The sequence below is a fragment of the Sturnira hondurensis genome, unplaced genomic scaffold (genome assembly GCF_014824575.4).
Source record: "Sturnira hondurensis isolate 20B ecotype Veracruz unplaced genomic scaffold, ASM1482457v3 Scaffold0004711, whole genome shotgun sequence".
Lineage (NCBI taxonomy): Eukaryota > Metazoa > Chordata > Mammalia > Chiroptera > Phyllostomidae > Sturnira > Sturnira hondurensis.
In genome coordinates, this window is record NW_028077342.1 from 2,163,287 (window position 1) to 2,170,695 (window position 7,409).

Consider the following 7,409-nt stretch of genomic DNA (forward strand, 5'->3'; position numbering starts at 1 on the left):
TCACAGTGGGCTCTGGACTAATGACAGGTATTTCAGGTTGTCATGTGAGGACTGTGTTACAGTGACAAGAACATTGAGTTTGCAGTTCAAACACCTAGATTTGAATTCCAGTTTGCCACTTGCTAGGTATGGCAAATTTACCCAGAGTTTGCCTTGGGTAAATTACTATTTTTTCTCACTATCCATTTCTACATCTCAAAATTAAGCTAATAAATAGGTACCTTATGAGATTTCAGGAAAGTAGTATACTTGAGAGCTTCTGTCAAGGCCAGATAATACAAGGTAAAAATGTTTTTTTAAAAGCTGTTTATTGTGGAGCGAAGTGAGTTGGCAGCTAGCAGTGGCCAAGTTGATTCTGAAGGGAACTCAAGATGACTGGTTCTAATGAGTTCAAGCTGAACCAGCCACCCAAGGATGGTATCTCTTCAGTGAAGTTCGGCCCCAACACCTCCCAGTTCCTGCTGTTCTCCTCCTGGGACACATCAGTACACCCCTACAATGTGCCAGCCAACTCCATGCAGCTCAAGTACCAACACACCAACGCTCTCCTGGACTGCGCCTTCTGTGATTCAACATGCCTGGAGTGGGGGATTAGATCATCAATTGAAAATGCATGATTTGAACACTAATCAAGAAAATCTTCTTGGAGCCCTGATGCCCTTATCAGATGTGTTAAATACTCTCCAGAAGTAAATGCAGTGGTTACCAGGAGTTGAGATCAGACAGTAAAATTGTGGGACCCCAGAACGCCTTCTAATGCTGGGACCTTCTCTCAGCCTGAAAAGGTGTATACCCTTTCAGTGTCTGGAGACAGGCTGATTGTGGGCACTGTAGGCTGCAGAGTGTTGGTGTGGGACCTGCAGAACATAGGCTACGTGTAGCAGCGCTGAAAGTCCAGACTCACTGCATCCGAGTGTTTCCAAACAAGCAGGGTTGTGTATTGAGCTCTATTGAAGCTTGAGGGGCAGTTGAGTACTTGGACCCAAACCCTGAGGTACAGAAGAAGTATGCCTTCAAGTGTCACAGACTAAAAGAAAATGACATTGAGCAGATTTACCCAGTCGATGCCATTTCCTTTCACAACATCCACAATACAGTAGTAGCCATAGGTGGTTCTGATGGATTTGTAAATAGCCGGGATCTATTTAACAAAAAGTGACTGTGCCAGTTCCACCAGTACCCCACCAGCATCGCATCACTTGCCTTCAGTCATGATGAAACTGCACTTGCAATAGCATCATCATGTATTCGTGAAATGGATGACACAGAACATTCTGAAGATGGTATCTTCATTCGCCAAGTGACAGATGCAGAAGCAAAACCCAAGTCCACTTAATCATCTTGTGAAAGTGCTTTCTCTATGGAAAGATTTGTTTTCCTTCCTACAAATACATTCTTATCTCCTAAGGGACACATTATAGTCACTGTACATACGTTACTTAGTATGTGGATTTCTCTGTTTTCTGTCTGACAAAACTTGTCTACACCTTTTCATGCTGACTTTGTGTAGGATGAGGAGTCTTGATGTCCTTGTGCAGTAGTCAAAGAATTGTTTTTTCTCCCAGCAAGCCCAGTCGCTTTTTCTGAGCAGCTTGAGCTCTCTTTGTAAAATAATCTGAACCTGCGATGTCTATTCTGTTTAATAAATCAGAGATTCAGAAAAAAACTAAAATAAACAAATATAAGCTATACATTGGCATAAGAAGGGGTACTGTACCTCTATTCTCTGTTCTGGGCAGAATGAGAAGTACAAAATGGAAGGGAAAAAGTTTTATTGAGTGCTTGTTATGTACCACATACTCTCACATCAATTATATCACTCATTCCTCTCAATGACACTGTAGAAGATGAATTATTTCTATTTCACAAATGGGGACATTGACACTCAAAGAAATAAAAATTCCCCTCAAAAATCATATACTTAGCAAGTGACAGAGGTGAGATTCAGGTATAGTTGTTCAGATACATTTCAGAGCCTGAAAGCATCTATAACTACATATGAGGACCACTTCTGTGACCCAATGGTATTATCAGACATCCAGGAAATTCTCTGGTTTATCTCAATGATTGACAATGGAGGTGGGAGGAGGAGCACATTTCAGGCCTCTCTGGCCAGCTTGACTCTATCCAGGAGATGGTCAGCTCTTGGACACTGTGGCATGAATTCCCAGAATCTGCAGGTTTTCCCTTCTTGTTATTACCTATTAAGAACATGGACAATAACTAAGGGTGGGGGTGGAAAGGGGAGGTAGGCGGAGAGCATGGGGCAGGGGGCAGGCAGGGTTGGGCATATAAGACAGAAACCTGTACTTGAACAAGAATTAAATAAAATTATATTAAAAAAAAAGAATGAACAGAGGAAAGAAAGGGGGCATTTGAAGACTCCTCCACACTGCGTTGATAGGCCTAAAAGCACAGAAGTAGGGAGCCAACAATTGACTAATGGCTACTATGTCCCAGGCACTCTGCTGGATGCTTTAGGCACATCATCTCATGTAATCTTCACAACTATTCTTGGAGGTGGAAGGTGTTTTCTGCTTTCAAAAGATGAAAACCATGGAGTTCAGACAGCTCAAATGACTTACTTCAGGTCACTCAGTAAACACTGAAATACAAACCAACTTTTCTACTTTCTTTTATACCACATGCCATTTGGGATAGTCATTTTACTACTTTCTACTGCCTACATACTACACTGTACCAATTTTTACTACAAAGCAGAGGTATCATTGTTTGTAATTTGGGAGGAATTGCAAATATAGAGATTCTCGCGCTTCTCTTGCCATGAGTTTTTCTCCTCTGGCAGGAAGTCGATCCTCTCATCTTATCTGAACCATGCTTGTTGTGGTTTAAGTCAACTTCCTCTCCCCTTATCCTACTTCTCCTCCAAACACTCTTCCCTGAATTGCAATCTGCAGCCTTCAACCTCTGGTACATCTTTTGAACCTCCCACTTTGACTCCTAAGCCAAGAAAAGGGGTTTCAAAACTAAAATTAGGATTATTCCCACCTCACCTACCTCCACTATGCCATTGGCTCTGCTCTCACAAGGCTCAACAACCCAGTGGCCTCTTCTGAAATGTCATCTTATTTTTTTCTCATTTGTTTATCTCTCAGCCTGAATGTAGTCAAGTCACAACCAAAAGTATCTTTCCAGTGCCCACTCAATACAACCTCCTTGAGAAACTAGTTTCTAAAGGTTACCTTACTATTTAACCTCCTAATTCACTATAACTTAGCTTTTTATTTGTTCTCTATCTCAATTTATGCACTGGCCCTGCTATCTGGTGTCACCAAATTAACCATAAACTCCTAATCAACAAAGCCAAAAGTCTCTCCACTAGCTCTCATTTCCCTCAATGTCTGCCACAGGTGACTCTGTAAGCCATTCCTTCTATCTTAAAGCCTTGTCATGAACTGGTTTAGAGGATATGCTCTGTATTCAGACTGAATTCTATCACTAGAAGCTACACAAGCATGCTTCACATGAGATGTAAAGATCAACTTCCTGCCAGGTAATCAGAGCTCATGGCAGCTTATTTGTTCCCTTAGTGTCTAATATAGCACCTGACCCAGAGTAGTGTTCAGTGAAAATTGTCGAATTTGTTTATCTGCAGTCCTTTGATTCACCCATCTTTATGATTACTCTCCTTGGTACTCCCTATAATCTCCTCTTTCTTTTTCTACTTTCTATTATATGCTATTGTTTCCCAGACTTCTGTATTTTTCTTCGTGTGTATATGAATGTGTCTACGTGCTTGCTCAGTCTCTTTATTCTCCCACCTCCAGGTCAGAAGACTCAATTGAATATTGAACATATACCCTTAAATGCCTAAGTCCTCATGACCTTAATCCTACACCTCAAACAAATCTGCTCACCATCCTGGAGGAAATCCATATTTCCATGGAGGGAATCCAAGATAGAAAGATCAGTCACCTTTGACCATTGTTATATATGTTTTTTGTGTGTGTGAAAAGAAAAGGAAATGTTTATTTAAAGCTATATAAACTTAACGTAGTGACCTAATGTCTTCATTAAAATATCAAAGTCCTTTAGGATACCCACAGAAGCCACACACAATCCTTCCTTCTCCCTCTGCCCTTGTCTGGGGTACCGTGTCTCAGGAAAAGTTGCAGTCCGTGATTCAGGCTCCCAGCACCATCAGCTGTGTCACTGTCAGGATCTCCAATTAATCCAAAGCCATGTGGCACCTTCTCATGGCCCACCAACAGAAGTCCTTGCACCCCTTTTCTTCTAGGCAAAGTCTCTCTTATTTCTTAAGCCATGTGGCCAAAAGGAGCACCCCAAAGCTGTGTGGTCCCCACTCTGGGAAAGTCATGTAGTTCTTTCTTCCCAAGGCTGCTCAGTCTGGGTTTAAATCCCTGCACCAATCTTCCTCCTATATATGTTTGTTAATACTAATTAAAACACTTGCTACCTTATAACGTGATATTTTGTGTCCCTGTCTTTTTCTTGTTATAGCCTAGATTGCTTCAAAGACAAGGATGTCTGCCTAAATTTATTTCTGTATGCCCACTTTTTGACACAAAGTTAGTTACTGTTTAGAAAATGTTAACTAAATAACTGAAGAATAATAAGGTCAGCTCCCAGAATGCCTATATTCAGGGAGAATATAATCTTGTTCCTAATGTTTACAGTAAAATACTTTTAAATAAATAGGATATTTAATTTTTAGTCAATAATATATTTCTTCTTAAAGTTTAGTATTTATTGTCAGGATTATCTAGCTAGAAGTGAAGATAGAATGGAACAGCAACTGGGTTTTCTTCTAAACCTCTACTCTCTTTCCATGGCCATACAGGGACAAAGTTCAAAAAGAAACAAACACAGTTTCAATAAGGGTTATCATTCTGTCATTTTAGGTAAGGAAGAGGAGGCAATGAAAATCAGGTAGAAGGAGAAAAGGTTAGAGTGCTGGAGGAAGGAAATCTGTCATCCTAAATCAAAAGGCAAAGCTGTAAATAAACCTAAGTCCCTTGTGCAGTTACTGCAAAAGTATCTAGATTCAATTGATTTAATAACTATGTTTCTGAGAGTTTACAGAACTCCTTATACTAAATTAATAGCTAATAAACAGATTTCAGAATGCAGACATAGAATGTTGTAGAATAAAAGCCATGGTCAGACAAGGCTATTTGCCCACTTGGGCAAATTTCTCCCTCTCTCTGGGCTTCAGTATCCCTACCTGCAAAATTATGAGATTGGCTCTTTAACTTCACAAAGTTGGACAGAAATGCATTATAAGGATATGGGTTTACTTGTTAAGCAGAGATCTCTCACCCTGGGGCACATTCCATTTTTGAGAAGAGACCTGAAGTTTACCTAATTGTATTCCATGAACTGACTCGCGCAAGTCAAACTCACAGGAAGCAGATGTAATACAGAATTTTGTTTTATTTTGTTTAATTACAGAGAAAATATAACCCTCAAACAGCTGGGGATGGTCATGTTGGCTGATCAATAATTACAGCTTCACTTGAAAAAAATTTGTTCTGGAAGCCAAATTAGTCAGAAAGTTGCTTGATGAGAACACAGACAGGACAAAAGAGATTAGATGAGCTTAATTAATTCTTTCCTTCCCTAAACTTCTTTAAACTAAGGTGGGGTTCAAAAAAGAGGTTTAGGGTCATCTGTTTCTTTTCTGTTCCCTGAACACTACCATGGATACAATGACCACATTCAGCTCTTGGTGCTCTTTTTTTTCCAGTGTTCGTACAGAACCCCCACTCACCCTTTTGTATCATTTTGCAGATAAATTAATCCTGTTGATGAGGCTTCTGTAACTTCTTTAACATTCAGTCAGACCTCATGAGATTCCACCTTAATTAGATTTCTGATTTCTGTGAAGCTTTGTTCTTTCCTTCTTTGATTAGTGTGAATTCTTGTCCCTTTAAGGACTTTTGCAGATGGCTAATCTGTTACATGCTGATTTTAGTGGGTGAAAACTCAAAGGAGCCTTTTGCTTTGAGTGGAGGGAATGGATCAGGAAGGTCTCATTTTGCTGCTATTACTACGTACAAAGACCTCTTCTCTCTCCCCTAGTAGAAATAAGAGTGGGCTTGAGGGGTTCTGGAAGATTCTGTGGATTTTCAGATATACTTTATTTCTTTTGATATTATTAATTTGAGGAACTTGGTGACTACAGTGCTGGGTGCTTATCAAGGTCAAATACTATTTCATAGAAAAAGACTTAGGCCCCAGAGAAGTTGCTCTGTGGTTAGGTAGGATTGGTGAGCCTACTAGTCAAAGAGAGGAAGTTATCTTTTCCTTCTTTCTCCTACTTTCCTCGGCTCACCTTTCCTTCTTCTTCTACTCATTCTTCTCTTACCTCCTTTTCCTTCTTTGTCTTTTTTGTCTTTTTTCTCTCCTCCTCTCCTTTATATTCTCCTATTCTCTGTGATAAATATTAGGACAAGTGTTGGGATAAGCCTGAGCCTGGGCTTATAACTAGATGTAATAACTGTGAGCACTTGGAGCTTTAGAGAAAAAGAGGAGGCAGAGAAGGAGGGAGGGAAGAAGAGGGAGAAAGAGGAGGAGAAAAGGTTATTGTAAGCAAATGGAAATGCATATGAAACCCCAGGTTCTCTCCAAGAAAAGCAGATAGACTTGAGGCTTTATATCTAACCCTATTCAAAGCCCTCTGCCCCTTCCAGGATAACTCTTATCCACCCAGAACACTGTGCTGCAGTTCCTGTTCTTCCCAGAAATGTGTGCTGTTCAGAAAAGTTCTGCAGGCATCCAAAGACTTAGCCATACTGTCAAAGGCTCACAAGATGACTTCCTATATCTGTACCCAAGATGGACTATCCCATTTACACCTTCACAGGCAGTGCCAAGGGTCTGGTGAGTCCATTAATTAGTTTTTAGTTTAGATGAGACTGTTTCATTCCTACCCAAGTCAATTAGGCCTCAGACTGAACAGGGATGTACTTATCTATCAGACAGCCTGAGGCAAAATCACTTTATCTCCCAGAGCTTCAGCTTTCTAACTGAAAAATGGGGCTCTTATAGCTTGGAGAGATAAACTAGTTGTATCTACAACCCCATTCAGCTTGTTATACAGATGAAAATGCTGAGACTAAAAACAATTTAAAAATTAAATAAAATAAAACACTGGAAAGGGACCAACTTACCCCTGGCATATAGTATACATTCAGTAAATGCCAGTTCTTTTCTGCTTCATTTAAAGAACTCTTAACAGGAATGGGTCTAAAAGCATGGGGATTCCTAAAGTGCATCCAATGCCATTTTTGCATACTACATTGCCTCTAGATGGCTATCAACCCTAGTCAGCTAGACTACATACACATCTGGCTCTTTCTAATCTCTGGGTCTTTGGACTTTCTTTGGCTGACTCCTTCTTATTCTTTAGCTTAAACTATCCTTTT

General features: G+C 40.1%; 1 pseudogene; it reads left to right on the plus strand.

Annotated features, from left to right (window-relative positions):
- Positions 1–320: 320 nt before the first annotated feature.
- LOC118986939 (mitotic checkpoint protein BUB3-like) lies at positions 321–1,413 on the plus strand (annotated as a pseudogene).
- The last annotated feature ends 5,996 nt before the right edge of the window (positions 1,414–7,409 follow it).